The sequence below is a fragment of the Peromyscus leucopus genome, chromosome 13, assembly GCF_004664715.2.
Source record: "Peromyscus leucopus breed LL Stock chromosome 13, UCI_PerLeu_2.1, whole genome shotgun sequence".
Taxonomy (NCBI): domain Eukaryota; kingdom Metazoa; phylum Chordata; class Mammalia; order Rodentia; family Cricetidae; genus Peromyscus; species Peromyscus leucopus.
The window spans coordinates 15595930-15616556 of record NC_051074.1 but is presented as its reverse complement, the minus strand read 5'-3'; positions in this window follow the sequence as shown (position 1 = coordinate 15616556).

Genomic DNA, 20627 nt, shown 5'->3' with positions numbered 1-20627 from the left:
TATCAATTTCATTGCTCTCCCACTCCGTCCCTGTTCCAGCTCCACTCTCCTGTTTCCTTATGTTCTCATCCCCCAGCCCCTTCCCTCTATTGCCCTCCCCTCATCGCCAGTTTATTCAGGAGATCTCATCTATTTCTTTTTCCCAGAGCAATCCACATATACACAATAGAGTACTAATTAGCAGTAAAAAAAAAAAAAAAATGATATCATGAAATTTGCCGGCAAATGGATGGAACCAAAAAATACCATCCTAAGTGAGGTAACCCAGACTCAGAAGGACAAACTTAGTATGTACTCCCTCCTAAGTGGATACTAGATGTAAAGCAAAGGATAACCACACTACAACCCACAGCTCCATGGAAGCTAGCTAACAAGGAGGATCCTAGAAATTTTGTGTTCTCACATTAGGTTTAATAAAATCAGTACAGAAGCAGACACACAAAGCAGAGATTGTAGCAACAATTATATTGTGGCAGCTTGGAATTGGTTAATTATTGTTAGTAAGAGTGACTTGCTGGTAGGATGAAAGTCTCAGAAGTGAGTAACAGATTCATGAAAAACTTTGATCTAAAACGGTCTTAGCTTTTATCTGTCCCAATTGCTTCCATGTGCTGAAGTAGCATGTGATGCAAAGAAGGTCAGGAGAGTAAACCAGTGTCAGAGACGGATCCTGAGGGTTTTGTTCACATTGAGGGGCAATATCAGTCACACAGCTTGTTCTTATTATGATAATGCAACTTTTCATAGTCTTAGTATGGCTGGTAAACAGAAATAAGGTGTCATCCATTCAACATTCAGTGTCCACTGTGTGCCGCATTGTCCTAGGACATAGAATGTATCAGTGAACACAAGGATAAACAATTTGCAAGGCACTTAGTCATTTCAGTCAATTTATTCATTTTGAATTTTTTTTTATTATTCAATCAGACTGTAAGATAAGAAAGTTGGAAGCTGAGCAATGCTTATACAAGGAAGATTGAATTAGGAATATGGGTGAAAATGGTGAGTGTGTGCCTCTGTGTGTGTGTGTGTGTATGTGTGTGTGTGTGTGTGTGTGTGTGTGTTTGTGTTATATCTGGTGGAAAGAGCTGGTCACATTTAATAGTTATATTTGTGTAGCTATAACCAAGTGTTTGACAGAAACAAACCTAAAGAAAAGGTATTTATTTTGGCTCAGGGTTTTGGAGTGTTTAATCTGTATTTCTTTGGCCTCATGTATGTGAGCATGTGAGCATCCTGATGGTATGAGCATGGCTCATAAGAGGTTTTTATTTTTTGCTTGTTTATTTTGTTTTGTTTTTAACCTCATGACAGACAGCATCAGAGTACCAAGGAAATATTCATAGTTATGCCTCCAGTCAGCTGCTTCCTGCAGAGAGGCCACACTGCTGAAAACCCCAAGAGCTCTCAAAATAATAGCAACTGGTCAATGTATAAAAAAATTAAGACTGGAAAACTCAGTACTAAATTGGACATTCCTTACAAGGGTGATCTTGGAAGAGAGGTTGGAAAAATGAAAGAGACAGAGGCAATGGATGACTACAAGGTGAGAGTGTTCTAGACACATAGGACAGTTATGAACTCAGAGAACTTGTGACAGTATCAACAAGGCCTTCACAACCTTAAGCTAGAGCAAATTATAGCATGGAGAGAGAAGGTGGGCAAAAAGCCTCACCCACAGCTGGGGAGCCAGTGGTACTGGGTAGCTGCTAGGAAAGGGAGAGCCAGTTTGTTTTAAGAAGGCAGTCTGACTATGGTTATTGCCCTTAAGCAGCTCATGGTTGGGCAACCTGTGGGTAACACTTTATTAGTGGAGTTTCTGACATTTCTAGGAGGCACAATCTCACAGCAAACTTCATTTCACTCTAACTCTTCCAACCTTTCTACCCACACTTGTGAAATGATCCCTGAGAATGAGAGATTTTTAATACAGATGTTGTCTGTTGGGACTGGGCTCCACAACTGTACATTTTGATTTGTTGTGGTTTTGGCTTCCTTGAACTGAAAAGAGTACATTAGGCCTCAACCCTATACCATGAATGTCAACTATACAACCAACTAAAGAATGCTGAGGAAAGAATAAATAATCTTCCCCAGGGAAGAAAACACCAATTGGTTATCTAATACCAAATGGTCAGCTCTGAAAACATACATACAAGTAACATTATACAGATAAACAGGAGATATATATATATATATATATATATATATATATATATATATATATATATATATAACAACAATTAATAAAAAGAATGTCATAAATTCACGAATTTTAAAGACAGCAAGGAGGAATGTATGAGAGGGATTGAAGGGAGAAAATGGAAGGGGGAAATAAGGCAATTATATGTGGTGATATATTGTGTCCCCAATATATTGTGTACCCTAATAAAACTTATCTGGGGTCAGAGAACAGAACAGCCACTAGATTACACATAGAGACTAGAAAGTGGTGGCACACAAGCCTTTAATCCTAGCATTCAAGAAGCAGAGAGTCATCTGGATCTCTGTGAGTTCAAGGCCACAAAGGAAACAGAGCTAGGCATGGTGGCACTCGCCTTTTTTTTTTTCCTTTTATTTTATTTTACAATACCATTCAGTTCTATGTATCAGCCACAGATTCCCTTGTTCTCCCCCTTCCTACCCCCTCCCCTTTCCCCCAGCCCACCCCCCATTCCCACCCCCTGCAGGGCAAAGCCTCCCCTGAGGACTGAGATCAACCTGGTAGACTCAGTCCAGGCAGGTCCAGTCCCCTCCTCCCAGATTGAGCCAAGTGTCCCTGCATAAGTCCCAGGTTTCAAACAGCTAACTCATGCAATGAGCCCAGGACCTGGTACCACTGCCTAGATGCCTCCCAAACAGATCAAGCTAATCAACTGTCTCACCTATTCAGAGGGCCTGATCCAGTTGGGGGCCCCTCAGACTTTGGTTCATAGTTCATGTGTTTATATTCATTTGGCTATTTGTCCCTGTGCTTTATCCAACCTTGGTTTTAACAATTCTCGCTCATATAAACCCTCCTCTTTCTTGCTAATTAGACTCGCAGCACTCCACCAGGGGCCTAGCCGTGGATGTCTGCATCCAGATTCCTCAGTCCTTGGATGGGGTTTCTGGCCCAACTATTAGGGTGTTTGGCCATCCCATCACCAGAGTAGGTCAGTCCCTGCTGTCTCTCGACCATTGCCAGCAGTCTTTTGTGGGGTTATCTTTGTGGATTTCTGTGGGCCCCGCCTTTAATCCCAGGACTTGATATCTCATGTCTTGCTTGGGAAAGACACATGCCTTTAATCCCAGGAAATGACGGCAGGGAACAGAAAGGTATATAACGTGTGACGACTGCAAACTAGGGGTTTTTAAGCTTTTAGGCTTTTTAGCAGCAGTTCAGCCGAGAACCATTCGGATGAGGACTCAGAGGCTTTCAGTCTGAGGAAACAATATCAGTTTAGGAGTTGGTGATGTGTGGTTGGCCATGGCTTGTTCTGTTTCTCTGATCTTTCAGATTTCACCCCGATATCTGGCTCCAGGTTTTGTTTTTTATTATAAGACTGTTCATTCATTCGTCTTACAATTTATTATAATCTAAAAGAAATAATTAGAAAAATATGTTATAGAGAAGCTTGAGGAGAGAGCCAATAAGCACAATATGTGTATATAAAGGACATTTTTTTTATTCATGTGATACGAAGCACTATTGGATGGTCATGTACATCTTGCTATGCAGTCCAGGCTATCTGAACCTGTGATCCTCATGTAGAAAAAGAGTATTACTTGAATCATTATTTTGAAGTAGCTGTTTATTGAATGAACTGAAACTGGTATCCAATCACTACTTAAACTACTGCAAATATTTCCTCAGGAAACATTTGTTCCACTGTGATTTGTACTACAAAAGGTAGTTTTAGATAATAAGTAATGAATTTAGGTTCAAATCCAACTCATTATGCCTAGAATCACAGATTGAAGGAACCAGGACCTTCCTGTCAAATCCAATATTACATGCTATCATCAAATTTATTAGAATATGAGCACTGATTGTCACAGTAGTCACAGTAACTAAAATGAACTGACTAGATTTCTGGTGGCAAGTTTCCTTGAAAAGATTATGCATCAAAAAGACAAAAATAATATAACAGAAAGATATTTTTTCAAGATTAATGGAAAATAGTTTCATCTGGTCATTACACAACATCTTTACCACTCCAGTGAGGAAATTATGTCCTATTCATGCTTTGTAAAAAAAAAAAAAAATAGAAAAGAAATAAGAAGATGAAGATGAAGATATTCTTTCTAGTCTATCTTTTTGCATTGCTATAAATGTTGAAGATGCTGATTTGAATGTGCTATCACAAAATGGCATAAATCCATTCAGTGCATTTATTTGATTGATTGCACATCACACATTCAAATAAACATGTACAGCATGATCTCAGATTCAGATAAACACACTGCATTTATTTAAATGTCTTCACATTCATATTGGATTGAACATTCAAATGCATTTAAATCAGTCTCAGAAGTGAGTCACTGATGCATTGTTAAAAGGTGAATATAATACTTGCTAATACTTGTCTGAATCTCAGAGAATTCTGTGGCCTGTCTGTTTACTAAAGGCTACTCCCTAAACAAAGGACCAAGTCAACACTACAGGTAAGTTTGGGAACAATGTGGCATGAGATATCCCAGTGGTGATATGCTTAAAATAAGTTTACTGGAAAGCAACACATCTGTCATTTCTAAAGAATCAAGAATCAATCCCTTTAAACTTCCCTCAGAGAGGCAGATTAGATATTGCAATATGAAATTCAGCTTTAAAAAATATGTATACTTTCTTTTCTTTTTTTTTTGGGGGGGGGGGTTTTCGAGACAGGGTTTCTCTGTGTAGCTTTGCGCCTTTCCTGGGACTCACTTGGTAGTCCAGGCTGGCCTCGAACTCACAGAGATCTGCCTGCCTCTGCCTCCCGAGTGCTGGGATTAAAGGCGTGCGCCAGGCACTTTCTTAAAGCAAATATACTTAACAAATTTAGGAAATAGTACATGGAAGTTCTCTTCTACCACACTTAACTCATGAAGGTAACAGATTGATTGATACCTATCCTAGAGATTTTTCCACACATAATTATAAGATGTGTGTAAATTTAAAAAATGAAAACTAATATTAAAAAAGTAAAGATGTGTAATTTATTGTCCTTGTTTTCAATATCATGGGGAATTTAAAACAACAGTTTTCTCTATTTATATATCATTCTGATGGATATGTATAAAGTGCAGAAAATTTGAAGATAGACGATTTTAATTGACATCCTGGTGCTTATTGGATGAACATTCCAATTCTAAAAATTCAAAATTCAAAATCTGAAATAGATGTGGTCCAAATTATTTAAGGTAAAAAGTGTACTCAACCTTTGTATTCACGTGAAAAATTCACTTTCTGTTATTCTAAGCAATATTTTTAAAAGAAATGTTTGTTCATTTTAATTTTTTTCTTTTATTGAAAATAGCTTTTTATCTCACATATTTGCTGATAAGAATTTCACCTCTCTCTACTTCTAGTTTTTGTTTTAGTTTTCCCATCACCCATCCCATCTGGATCTACCCCTTTCTCTCTTTCATTAGGAAACAAACAGGCTTCTAAGAGTTAATTAAAAAGCAAATGATATAATGGGATAGGACAATACTAATATTCCATAATAGAGCAAAACAGAAAGAAAAGAGATAAATAAAACGCATAAGCAACAGGTAACAGATACAGAGACCCACTCCCACATTATGAAACCCATACCAAGCCTAAACTGGAAGCCATGAAATATATGCAAAAGACCTGTAAAAATTATATATATATATATATATATATATATATATATATATATATATATACATATATATATGTATATGTATAGGAGATAACTTTTCAAAAGTCCTACATCATGAGAAAAGGAATATGTAAATATCTAATGATGTCATTGAGTTCATTTTCTGTTGACCATTTATTGGTGGGCATACATGAGCATGCGCTCCACCCTTAAGAGCAGTTTGTTTCCAAAATGAGACTCCTTGGAGAAAACTAAATTTTCATTTGCAAATGTTTATGAATTGGAGATAGTTCTTAAACTAGGTATGGGTGCATATGTCCACTTCTTTCATTTTGGGACCTTATCGTCTACAGACTAGTGTAGGCCTTGTGTATGTTACCTCAGGCTCTGGGAGTACATATGTGCTTCAGTCCTTTGTTGGGAGTACAGCACAAAGTTCCTTGCATCCACAGATCTCCAGAGTAATCACAATTATTAAGCAAACAGAATTGTCTTTTCAATGGGGAAGATGTAAAATAACTGTTCTTTTATCCAGATATGTGGGAATTGAAAATGATTCATGGGTTGATGTACTTTTGGGGTCAATCTATATCAATCTCCTACAACCAGGACTTGAGGTGGCTAGTGATCTAATTGACCATTACATCCAGAGGCTCTCCAAGCTCCCAAATCAGGACAAAAGATACCTAACAGTCTAAAGGACCCTTGCATTGTCTGTACAGCCAGAGGTTTCCCCAAGCTCTGGTATCCAGGTCTGGAGGTGGCTAATAGATCAAATGACCTCTACACTGTGTGTGTGACTGAGTCCAGGACAGACTCTTCCTTAGACTCTTAAGACAGTACAGATGGCCTATCTCTAAAACCCATTTCTTAGAAGACATGACATGTTTCCTAAGTTGAGTTTCATTGTAATTACGCTTTCTTGTGTACTGGGCATTGGATTATATCAGGAAGCAGTTTTCTCTAACATTACACTGCTTTAAAATTTTGGGGTAAGAAAATGCCTGATCAGACTCTAGAAGTCTTGATCTAAACCAGGCGGCAGTGGTGCACACCTTTAATCCCAGCACTGGGGTGGCAGAGCCAGGTGGATCTCTGTAAGTTCCAGGCTGGTCTACAGAGCAAGATCCAGGACAGACACCAACTTCACAGAGAAACCCTATCACAAAACAAACAAACAAACAAAGTATTGATCCAGGTTGATGAAGTCAATCTGAACTGAGTTTTCATTTTCATCTCTTCTGGGTTCACTTCCCTGCCTGGACATCTTTAGGGTGCCCCCCATCTGTTGATTTAGAGGGTCTTGTTTTCTTGATGTCCTCCATCCCCTCTGGCTCTTACTCTCTTTCAGCCTCCTCTTCTTCAGTGTTCACTGAGTCTGGAGAGGAGGTATCTGATGGAGAAATCCTTTTTCAGATTGAGTGTCCCAAGGTCTCTCATTCTCTGCACAATGTCTGGCTATGTATGGGTCTCTGTAGTTGTTCCCATCTGCTTCAGGAGGGAGCTTCTCTAATGATGGCTGAGCAAAGCACTATCTATGAGTTAATAGGAGTCAATTAATTGTTAAGCTTTTACTATTTATTATCTTTTAGAACAGTAGTTTTCAGTTTTACCCTTGATCCCTGGATCCCTGGGTATCTAGTCTGAGGTTCTTAGTCACCCAAGCTTCATCGGGTATGGGTTTCATCCCATGGAGGGAGCCTTAGGTCAATTCAGATATTGTTTGGTTACTCCCTCAAGCTTTGTGTCACCATTCTGCTATTAGATCTTGCAGGCAGGACACCATTGTAGATCAACAGATTTGTAGCTAAGTTGGTGTTTACATTTCTCCTTTGGTAAGATGCTAGCAAATAGGGAGGGAGGCTGTATGTAGGAACCAGCTTGAGTTCTTCATGTTTAATGGGTTGCATAGGTATTGTCTTCTGCAATGGAGCCTTGCCATCAGTTTGTGGAGAGCAGCCTATAATCTTGGCAACAGCTTGAGTTATTTTGTGGTACCCATGGGACACCACTAACCAACAACTGAATTAGATCTAACTCAATCTAGGGACTGGAAGCTTCATTTGGTGACAACAGATGGCTAGTTGGAGTTCTTAGTTCCCTGTTATTTGGCAAATCCATTTAGATCCCCTTCATAATATGTATCTTATGAAGTTCTATTGTATTGGGTTTTCACATTAACCCTCAAATGCCCCTTAATTGTATCTGTCTTTCCCCATATTCCCTCCTTCAGACCCCTCTTCCCACTCCTCCCCACTGGATCCTTATGTTCCAATCCAACCCCATCCATCCATAAGTATCTATTTTATTTCTCTTTCTTAGGGAAATCTGTGACTTCACGTGCCATTACTCTACTCCCAACCTCTGTGGTTTTATGGATCGTAGCTTGGCTATCATGGACTTACAAACTAATATTCACATATAAGTGAAGGCACACCATACCATATTAATCTTTTGGGGCCTGGGTTATTTCACTCAGGATGATTTTTTCATAGTTCCTCCCATTTACCCGTGAATTTCATGATTTCTTTTCTTCTTCCTCTCCTCCTCCTCCTCTTCTTTCTCCTCTTCTTCCTCCTTCTATTTTTCTTTATGTAGGCACTTAATGCTAGGAATTTGTGTTTTAGAATTGCCTCCATTGTGCCCCATATGTTTGTGTTTTCATTTTCATTCAATTCTAGGGAGTCTTTAATTTGTTTATTTTTTTTTAATGGCTGAGTAATTCTTCATTGTGTAAATGCGCCACATTTTTTTTCATCCACTCTGTTGAGTGAAATATACATTGTTTCCACTTTCAGTCTCTTATGAGTAGAGCAGCACTTACCATGGTTGAGCAAGTGTCTCTGTGATAGGCTGAAACTATTTTGGTTTATTTTTGTTTGTTTGTTTTCTGGTGCCAACATAAGCCGACAAAACAACAGAAAAAATTAGTGATATTTTTGTTGTTGTTATCTGTAAAGATCCCTCTCAAGGAAAACATGGAATTCTAATACGACCTAGAAAATGTGGAGAATTAAAGAATAAGTATCCAAAACATTTATAAATAAAACTCTATGGCTCATATTAGATCAGTATATTTGACATGATATACATCTTTTCAGTTACCTTGGGATGTTTTACTGAAATATGCACTCTTGCTAATTTATCTTTTTTTTTTTTTTTTTGGTATTTTTGAGACAGGGTTTTTCTGTGTAGTTTTGGTGCCTGTCATGATCTCACTCTGCAGACCAGGCTGGCCTCGAACTAACAGATGTCCAATTGGCTCTGCCTTCTGAGTACTGGGATTAAAGTCATGCACCACTAAGGTCCATCATGCCAATTTATCTTAAATTCTAAATTCTTATCACCTTTGTAACAGATAGGACTGAAAAACGTGTATGTGTCAATATACACTGAAGCAACCCAGGACAGATTCCACATGCAAGAGATATATTCCAGTGTGCTTGCATGTTCGCACTCAATTCACTTTTATTCTTTCTCAATATCATAGAACTTAAAAAGTACAAGAAGCTTTAGTCAAAGTAATGATGGTAAGTAATTAAATAATAAAGTTAGTTATTTAATTATTAAATTTAAGAAGTGTAAAAATTGTGAATAAACAGGAGTTTTTTATGTAACTAGTTACGCTTCAACATAGATTCTAATAAGAAATATAGAACTCAATGAAAAAGTATTAAAAAATAAGCCTGGGCAATGGTGGCACACGCCTTTAATCCCATCACTTCAGAGGCAGAGGCAGAGTCAGGCAGATCTCTGTGAACTCAAGATTATAGGTAGGCCTTGCTGGTCAGAAGTTGTAGTCTATCATGGCCTGGCAGCTTTTTCCAAAGTTTGACAACATGATAACCACCCTCTCTTCTCCAGCAAGACTTCTTGTTCCACACCTGCCCTTATCCAGAAAACATCTTTGGTCCTAGAGGACGGACCTTATCTGAAAGCTGTCTCTAAGCCTGATAGCTGGTTTATCTTTAGCATGACCCTTGGCAGTTTCCTGCTAGAAGCCTTCCTCCTGTTGCACATATGGTAACCAAGACTTGTGCTAGAAGCTTTGCTATAAGACCCTGCTGGTACATAAGAAGCCTTATGATTGATAGGAGCTTGCCACTTAAAGCAAATTAGTGTTTTATTTTTTTTTTTTAAAGGAGCAGTATAGTCCCCAATCCTACACTGCTCCTATACTCTGGAATAAAGTTGAGCTGATTCACTGAAGTCATCTCCCAGAGAAATGAAAATACAGGGGACCCCACGAAAACCAGCCTGGTCTACAGAACTAGTTCCAGGACAACCAAAGCTACAAAGAGAAACCCTGCCTTGAAAAAAAAAAAAAAAAAAAAAAAAACACTTTTTTTTCCATTTGTTTTTAAATACTGTAATTTCTTGTGTGGCAAATGTGTGTGGAAAGCAATATAATACATCATCGGTTCTTTAGTTTCCATATGTTTATAAGCAGAGTAGCTTGTTTTATTTCTGACGCTGCTCAATACATGATGGGGTTATCAAGCTACAAACATGCTCACTATTATCAGCAGTTGTGACATAAAGAATTTCTCCCTCTCACTGTCTGCCCAAACATAAAGACCTTTGATAAACCTTAGTGATCACTGTCAATATATTCCTTACCAGTGTCATTTGAAATAGTTCAGAGAACTCACAAATATTTAAATCTATGTTCACTGAAGAGCTCTGAGTCTGCCTAAGGACAAATACAGAGGAATTTTGGAATACCTAATTTATGATTGAGTTGCTTATATAATAAGAAAAAAGAGTTCACTAATGTGGCTCTTGATTGAAAACTAACTGATTTTTACAACTATCTAAGAGAAAATACCATTCAATAAAACTCAGATTTATAATTTTAAGAACAGACTAATTTCATAATTGGTTATACTAGAATAAGGACCTCTGTATAACAACAAAAATGTTTAAAATCATGTTACAAAAATGTTTAAAAATCACATAACCTATACAATATATTTAGATTAAATGCAAATTGGTTTGTAAGTTGTATATGCTTAGTTTTTGAAAAAAAATGTTTTTTTATTTCAAGGAATGTACAAGAGGCAATCTACTTTTAATTTCAAGAATGTTTGGTGCATGTTCTATCATGATGAAAGATCATCTTGAGAATTGTTATTATAAAGAAGCAATTTTGAATATCAAATTAAAAATATTCAAAACACATTGGAAAGGAAAATAAAATAGAATGCAGATTAAACAATAAATCAAAATAGCCCATGCCTTCATCTGAATAAATACCTTTCATGATCTTTTTTTCTTGGCTATGTGAATTCACTTTGTCTTCAATGTTCTTGAGATATACACACTTAGTGTTACTGTTCCAGTGAAGAATCAGGGACTGAGAGAGTTAAGTGCCTCTGAATCAGACAGGACCAAATCTGAGACATGAACCTCTGAAAGCCTGCTTCTTATGTAGCTGATGTCAATTTGGAAGTGAATGCTAGAGATACTGTCTTCCAAGAATCCAGGGAGATCACTGTAAACCAGCAATGCCAAACTTGAGGTGCTCAAATACTATGGTGTATACAATAGCAGGACAATTGTTTTCTAATACAACTTCTCTTAAAATTGCTTCCCAGAATTGTTCTTGAAGATGCTGGAAATCACACACATCTGTGTTACATTTTAGCCTCTGCCATAAGGACTCAGGCAAGAGGGCCTTATCAAGAATGTCATTGCCATGATCGAACAATTTCCTTGACAATCAGATTGGACTACTACTTAGAGAACCTGAACTTGTAAGAGGAAAAGATGGTAGATGATGCAGTACTGTAGAAAAGAAAGAGAATCTTATCTTTAAAACACAGTAGATATTATCAAAACAACTCGCTAAAGCTTTGTAGTTGAGATCAAGGAATTTGTAGAGGGCAACATTGCCAAGGTTGTCATGAGTACACTCTGTCTCCCTCACTAAAACTGAAAATCAAAACTGTTCCGAGTAATAAGTATGCTCTGAAGCAGAATTTTAAATAAAAGACTGCCCAAAGAGCTTTGCCAGAGTTTTTTATCTGTCTCAAGTACCAGGGAGTCATTACTTTGACAATTGTTAATGGCTTGATGTCCCAATATTTCCTCAACTGAGGCTTTTGATATTTCTTTGCAGAGCAAATTGGGAAGAACAGTTCTTCCTGCAAAAGAAGGGAAGTGCTGTTTTTATATATTCAGCCCCATAGTTATTCTGTCCATTATATGATCAGGGCAGATCAATTGACACATGTGCCAGCTCTAGTAGCCTTCATCTCGCATCCTCATCTTCATTCTTCTCGCACCCTTACCATTTCCTGTTCTCTTACTGCAATTGTTGTCCTTATCTTTCCTTTATTTTGAAAAACTGATCCACTCCTCAAACTAGGCTGGCCTGGAATTTACTATGAAGTCCAGTCTGACTGTACAACCCAATCCCCAGGTGTCTGTCTCCCAGGAGCTGTTATATATGCAAGCTATTACCTGTAACTTTTTACTGTCTTAAGTTTCTGTTTTATTGTTTCTATTGTGAACATAAGTAACTGAAAATGCACAAACATGTTGGACTACACAATGAACTGGTCAGCCTTGAAGGGAAAAGGTGACTGAACCTTCTGCTTACAAGGTGTCAGGAGCAAAAGTAAATAGCTGATATTTTTAACTAAGCTCATTAGTGTGGTAGAGAAAGCACTTTTTGCACACAGTAGCTGGGGACCAGGCAACATGCTGAACATGCTCACATGCCATACCTGGACAAGAGCTGGAGCTAAAAGAGCAGGTGAGACAGCCCTTCTTATAAATGTGCTATTATCATATCATTGAAACACCATCCTATTAGTGTGACATTTCTGTGACATGCAAGACTCTAATCATTTTTCTAATCATTTGCCTGTATTTTATTTTACATTACTGTCAGTTCTCAAGGGTGACAGTCATGTTCTTTCAAGGCACCCGCTTTGAAAGAGGAACTGATCTAGAGCCTCACAGCAAAGTCCTGACCTCTAAGGTTGATCTGCCACCGTGCTGACTGGAATACAGGCCATGAGAACACAGGGACCAGCAAGAAGGGAATACTTTCAATGCTTCTCAGTAGCTAGGGAAACTATAAATTTGGAATTATTGCCTTAGTTTGGTTTACGTGACAATTTTTCAAGGGAATATGTACCATTGAATAAAACGAAACTTTCCTCTTAACACACACAGTTGAATTCTAAAAGAAATATAAGATAAAGTACATGACAGAACATGTAACATAAAAATACACGGAAGATTATATGCAAATATATGTAAATAAAATATGTAAAATTGCTGTGGGTTGTCTCTCTGTATGCTGTCAATATGTGTTGCTCTGACTGGTTGATAAATAAAGTTGCATTGACCTATGGCAGGCTGCTAAGGGCAGGTGGAAAATCCAAGCAGATATACAGAGAGGAAAGAAGAGGGGGAGGGACCGCCAGCCCCCTGCAGAAGGAGCAGCAAGATACCAGCAGACTGGTAACACCACAAACACATAGCAACTTACAGATTAATAAAAATGGCTTAAATTATAAGAGCTAGCTAACAAGAGGTCTGCCGTAGGCAATACAGTTTGTAAATAATACTATGTCTCTGAGTGATTATTTTATAAGTGGCTGAGGAACCACGGGGCTAGGCAGGACCTGAGGAACACAGGACCAGGAGAGACCAGAGAGACCTGGCTACATTAAAATAACATGTATAGATATAAATATTTAAAGATAGAATAACTGTAAATCCTAGAGTTCATACTTAAAATGGTTTAGAACTTTGCAAATAATCTTAGTAAAACAACTTTTTCTCTGAATTAACTGGTCCTGAAATGCAAGTATGATATGTTAGCTAAAAAAGACAGACTCTTTTGTGGCCCAGAAAGTTTAGGTAAGATTTGTATGAGATTTTATTCAAGGCTAGCTATAAGATTTACAGACAAATTCTGTAGAATACATCATTCAGTTACTAACTAACACTAGGGAAACTCATAGAAAACAAAAATAAATTTAATTTCAAACTTGATTCTAGTAAAACAGTTAACTTTCTACTGAACATCCTGTTTGTGGAGTCAAGTACCATGCATCTTTAGATCGATTTTAATGTAAGCCAGTACAAATAAAAAATAGCAGTCTTTATAACATGTAGAAAGCAATAGATGACCTGTCTCGCTAGATATGCATCTATATAAAAACACATGCATTGGGCATATCAGATAAAGAATTTGACATTTGCCATCTGGCAGTCAAAGACAATGGCAGGCAGTCAAAAGATGACTACTGTTGTGAGTACTAAATGCAATGTTTCAATACTGTTTTTTACAACCTACATATGAAACGTTTTTCTTAGAAGTCTTATTCTTCAAGGAAAGAATTAAATCAATAAGTGTTTAATTTCTCACGGGAGATGCTTCTCAAACTACAGGGTCAGCTCAGAGGATAGATCAGTCAAATATAAAAGAATATAAACTCCTGGAGTGGTAGTTGGAAAACCCCATTAAATGGAATCATTTGTTAGGTTCTCTGAATCTAAATTAAAGGTGGAAGAGAACCACAGGCAGAGTGCAGCAGCAAAGTCTTACAGCAAACCCCTCTGCTTGCAAAAGAACAATTTTAAAAAGAACACTCGGTTCTCTAATTCCTGACAAGTGTGACTCATTTTCACTTGCTTTAGATGGATGCCTTACAGGTTACAAATGGTTTTACTCCTCAGAGAATTTTCAAAAGACATGTGGACTCCATTATCTTGTGATTCTTCCCTCCCCATCCATTAAAATAACAGAAGAAGATAATAACTGAGTGGCAAGGCTACACTGAAAGGAATGATTGATTCTGAACTCTGCTTGTTAATGCTACCTTCCAAACAGCAGGTAGCTGTTCTGTTGTTTCTTTCTTTCTTTTTTTTAAGCAAAGTATTTTTGCATGCATGTCATTAATATTCAAGCACAGGCACATTAGTGAGCCATCCCCAATCTCAATTTGCAAATCTCTGTCTAACTTAGATTTCCAGAAGGCACAATACAATTTATAAGACATGTTTAGTGCTGGGTCACTAAATCTTTTAAAAGCAGCATGGAGATGTATAAATATATCAATTTTCACTGAAAAATTAAAAAAAAAAACATGTTATTTGTATGCTTAACTTCAAGCACCATTGTGTTTTTAAGCTCAAATTTATGCCATATTAATACTTAAATCTTATGCTAGAAATGAGTTTTCTGATATTGTTTTGAACCTTATTTCTGTTAAGCTTTTCACCTTCATAATCCATTGTTTTTAATTCTGCTGGCTTTGCCGTGTAAGAGCTTATGACATCAAAAAAAATATCCCACAGAATTGTATCTAACTGAATAAAAGCCAGAGTTGTCTAAGTGCAGAAAATAGTCAAGCATAAGAATAGATTTTTCATAAACAGAAATAATTTACAACAGAGTTATTTAAAAAGCATTTCTTAAAAACCTAACCTACACAAATATCTTACTTATTTTTAATAGGCAACTATAAGGTATCAGATTAATTCTCATCACATGAAGAACTTCGAACCTTCTTTGTTTGAGTTCATCACTTAAGCTTCCCTGCATCCCCAAACCTTGTAGGACACAGCCTCCCTCAGGACTCAGGTCCATTTACCCCAGAATACAAAGAGAAGGGAAGGGTAGTGCTGGCCCAAAAGGACTAAGCATTTGGAAATGACAGAGCTCAGGCAGTTTGAGAACAGTTTTCCTTGGAGCTTGGTGCAAACACATGTCAAATCTTGTTCTGCCTTTAGAAAAGGTCCAGACTCAAGGAACAGCATAGTACCTAGAACTTCAAACTTGAGTACCATCCCAGTGAGAGTAAACAGGATTTAGAAAGAGAAGACAGCAATAAAGTGGAAAGAAGATAAAAATAATCCAGTCTTAGATACACATCACAATTCATCCAATTAACTCAACAGAAGTGGTTAAAACAAAATTTCGATTATATTACCTTGCCTTCACATTTTCTAAATGATTTAAACTTTAGATCCTGCTGCAGAGAAATGGTTCAATTTTTGTCTGGTCCACTGTGATTTCTTTTAGTATTAGGCGCAATCAGTTTTCTGAAAAGTCACGATGAGGATCTACCATAATTTAAAGGAAGAAAAACAGTTAACAAGAGTAGTTTTTAAAACATATCAAGCCGAATAGTATTGTAAAATAAATTAAAAAAAAATCACAAAAAAACAACATATCAAGCCGATCAATGTTAAACAAAACTGCAGCAACAAAAATTCCAATCAAACCATTTTTCTGCCCACCAACACTTACATAATGTTTTAAAATAAAATAGGCATATGGTTCTTAGCTAAATATATTCTCTCTCTCTCTCTCTCTCTCTCTCTCTCTCTCTCTCTCTCTCTCTCTCTCTCTTTTTCTTGCTCTCTCTCGCTCTCTTCCTCTTCCTCTCCCTCTCTCATTCCCTTCCCCTCCCTTTTCCCACTGCTATTGTCAAAAGTGGCTATAATCTCATGCAGATGAGATATTGATCTGTTGCTGATGTTCACAGAGAAGCCAAAGGGGAATCACATTACCAGCTGCAAACTCCATCAATCATAGTCCCCTTAATAACCTCACTTAAACGATCTCTCTTGGCATTAGCTTATATTGCAACCATGGCTGGCATCCAGACTTCAGAAAGAAAAAGGTTCATTTTGAAGGGCAGGTTCTGGACCACCATGGGTAATTTGAATGAAAGGTCTCAGACTTTCCCTAGAACAGTGAGTTTTATTAAGTTAGTTAACTTAATATAACCTATTTAATTTTTTAAGTTCTGGAAATATAGCAGAGGATATATGAATTTGCTTATAAATATAGGATTATATCCTTAGTAGTTAAATTAAGTATCTACAAATGAAGCTTGAAAGTGTATATAGAACCTGAGTATATGGATTTGGATTACATCCTCATGGTTTGGGTTGTTTTCATTTTGTTTTTGTATTTTTGTCTTTTTCATCCCCTCCCACTATAGAGGCACTTGAAAAGTTACAAGAAGGTAAAATTAGGAAGAGAGAAGAGGTAGAACAAGGGGTATAATAAAGTAATAATGAGAGGTTTGTAAGCTATCATTATTTCTGAAAATCTGCCTTTTTTTTTTTTTTTTTTGCTGGGGATTCACTAATTAACTGTTGTTTCAAGTGCTGAGTTTCTTTCATGTAATCAGCTCCACTCTTCTCTTTGGCACCATGACAGACTAGGGAATCAAAGGAAAGACGTAGCAAGCACATCCAACAGTTTTCATCTGGTTCTCTTCTGTGTTAAGACTGCCACCACACTCTGAAATAGTCCCAGAGAAACAAATGTTCTTGTTGTCCAGTTCCACCTGTACTCACAGGCTAGCTGCTTACCATGAAGTGGTTCTCAATCTTTGGGTCATAATCTCACTGGGTCATATATCAGATATCCTGTATATCAAATATTTACATTACAATTCTTAACAGTGGCAAAATTACAGTTATGAAGGGAAAGGAAATAATTGTATGGTTCAGATTGCCAAAGCATGAGGGACTGTAATAAAGGGTCTCAGCATTAGGAAAGTTGAGAACCACTATTACAGAGTGTTTGTTCTCTCCCAGAAATCATAGCTGAATTCACATCTTAATTTTCACATTTGTCTTAGTTAGGGTTTCTATTGCTATGAAGAGACACCATGACCATGGCAACTCATATAAAGGAAGACATTTCATTGTTATTGGCTTACAGTTTCAGAGGTTTAGTCTATTATCATCATGGCAGGAAGCTTAGGGACATGCAGGAAGACATGGTACTGGAGAAGGAGCTGTGAGTTCTACATCTGGATGGACAGACAGCAGGAAGTAAATGAGACACTAGGCTTTGCTTGAGCTTGTGAAACTTCAAAGCCTGTCCCAAGTGACACACCTCCTCCAAGAAGGCAACATCTCCTAATAGTGCCACTCCCTATGGACCTATGTGGCTCATTTTTATTCAAACAAGCACAACATTTAAATGCAAAATAAAACTCTTCTGCATAGTTCAATTAACATTACTGAGGTGAGGCCCTTTACAGGGTATTCATAACAAGTTCTGGGAAGTAGGTGGTCACATTGTATAGAGAATTATTTGACTCCAGGACAACTGGGATGGTTTAAGGGGAAAAGTATCTACCACAAAACATAATAATCTAGGTGTGATACCCAGGACCCACATTTTGCAAGGAGAGAATGTATTCCCATAAGTTGACATCTGACTTCCAAAGGTATACATGTCATGCCTTCCCCGACCCCCAGGACTCTATGCACACAGACAAAACTAAATGAATAAATGTAGTAAAATGTTTTAATCTTTCAGTGTATTATTTTATGTGGATAGGTGTTTAATCTGCATGTATGTCTATGCAGTATATGCATGCCTGTTGGGTCCTCTAGAAGTGAAAATAAAGATAGTTGTGTACTGTGTGGATGCTAGGATTTTGCACTGGACCCTCTGGAAGAGTATCCAGTGCTCTTAACCACTGAGCAATCTCTGTAGCCCCTACAGAGATTTTTTTCAAAGAAAAAAATTATTATTTAGATCAAGAATGTGATTATTGCAATTATTATACTATCAATGATAGTGTGGCTTAATTTTCATCTAGTCACTGTTAGGTATTAAATGCTTTAACAGCAAAAAGGATACTGTTTTACTTTGTTTCCCGCTATAGACATGTATGTGAGTGCTTAGGATCAGACTTAGGCCTCCATGCTTGCACAGTGAGTGCTCTTACCCACAGAGCGATCTATCTAGCCCCAAACATGAATCTTTCTAAGCTGTTCATTATCATTTTATTATGTTTTTTTTATTTTTGAGACTAAAATATATTTATATCCTATTCCTCTTTCCTTTCATCCTATAACTATATAGGTTATTTATGGTTGCTTTTTTTCATATGTCCTTCCATGAATAGATGTATGTGAATGTGTATATATATTTCTAAAGATGACCTGCCCAAAGTTTCCTTTCCTTTTTTATTTATTTTATATTTTGCAAATTTTTTGTAGTATTTAAAATTTTCAATGTTTAAATATTTTTTTCTTTGGTGGAGCATGTGTTTGTTAATGCCGGCTCTAGCAAACAATGCTAGTCCTAGATTACTTGAGCTAAAGCAAAACAAAACGAAATACAAAAATACAGTAAAATATAAAAACAAGTCAATGTTTTATAGACCCTGGGACAAGAATTTTCAGCAAAGTACAAAAATTCAAAGCATTCCTTTCTTTAATTTTGTAATTCTTTACTGTGGTATAGCTTGGAATGTCAGTTCTGTTTTAAGTGGCAGAACTGATGAGTGAGCAAGGAAACGTAATCTGGATTATAAAGTTCTTGCTTTAATAAAAATTCATCAAACAGTGGGGGAATAAAAAGATTACCTGCCCAGCCTGTATAGTGCTTCTTATTTACGTTTTCCTAGCTGAGAATTTGGTACTGCGTAACCAATGGGTGTGCTTTTCCTTGGGGAAGACTATTTCTCTCACTGTCAGCATTCCTTAGTGGTCTATAGATCTTTGTGTAGGGTTGAAGTCATATGGACTTTCCCTCGTCACCTTTTATATGTTTATTGGTGTCATCCTTGTGCAACTCATGTTTAGAAAGTCATGTTTGTGAGACTATATTGGTGCGATTTCTGACATTTCTCCGATCGACAATCCCATAGCAAGCTCCCTGACACTCTGGCTCTTAACAGTTTTCCCACCGCCCTCCACACAATGTTCAATGAACTTTAGGAGCAGGAACTGTTTTGAAGATTTATCTGTTGAGACTGGGCTCCACAAGTCTGCATTTTGACTGTTTGGTTGTTTGCTACATTTTCTTTTTGTTTGTTTGATTGCATTTGGTTGGTTTACTTTAATCGTCTCCATCTGTTGCAAAGAGATGAACAAAGGCTATTAGTAATTGTTCAAATATTTTATCATAAGAAGCTTAAGGACATTTTTTTTCCTTCTTGCAGCTCTATTACTCAAATAATTCAATATGTAAGACAAGGAGAAATACATGCTTCTAAATATTTCCAAGCTCCAGGCTAACATTATGACTATCTATCCCATACACATATATAAATATACATATGTTATGTTTACTTGCTTCTTTTTTCTGTAACACTCACATTTTCTGTAAAATGTAAATCCTTTAACAGTATTGGCTCACAATTTCCAATATTAAAATATCTCTTCTCTTCTTCATACACTCTTTAAATCTCCTACAACCTTCATTCCGTTAAAAGCCTTACACCAAATTTTCAGTGTTTACAAGTCACATTAATACTCTACTACTTTGAAAGTATTATGTTGATTCATATTTTGTTTCAATAGTAACAAAATTCATGTTCGGAAACATAATGAATTTTTTAAAAATACTTAATATATACATTGTTGTATAATATGCATTGTTGAGCCAATTTTAAGACAAAAATCCATAATATATGTCTAATGAATGCACATGGGGTTCATACTATTTATAAAACTCTACAAGTTAGTATCTTGTAGGCTGGTATGTAGCAACAAGTACACAGAAATGCCACTCCATTTCTACAAGCCCTTCTTTGACTCTCCAGCTGCAGCATCTTAGGCTAGTTATTCATGCTATACATTCTTAAGATTTTTTTATATCAATAAAATCATTGATAGTGTGGAGATAAATGGATGAATGTAGTACAAATATAGAAAAACATTAAATGAATTACTAGCATACCAATTCATTGAACAACTGTAGCACTAATTGTAGCTTGGATCTCTTGAGAGTCATGTTCTACAGAAGTTTGATTATAAGTCTGTCTCAGCTGACTTGCCTGATTCTCTAGGGAATTCTGAGGTGGATTC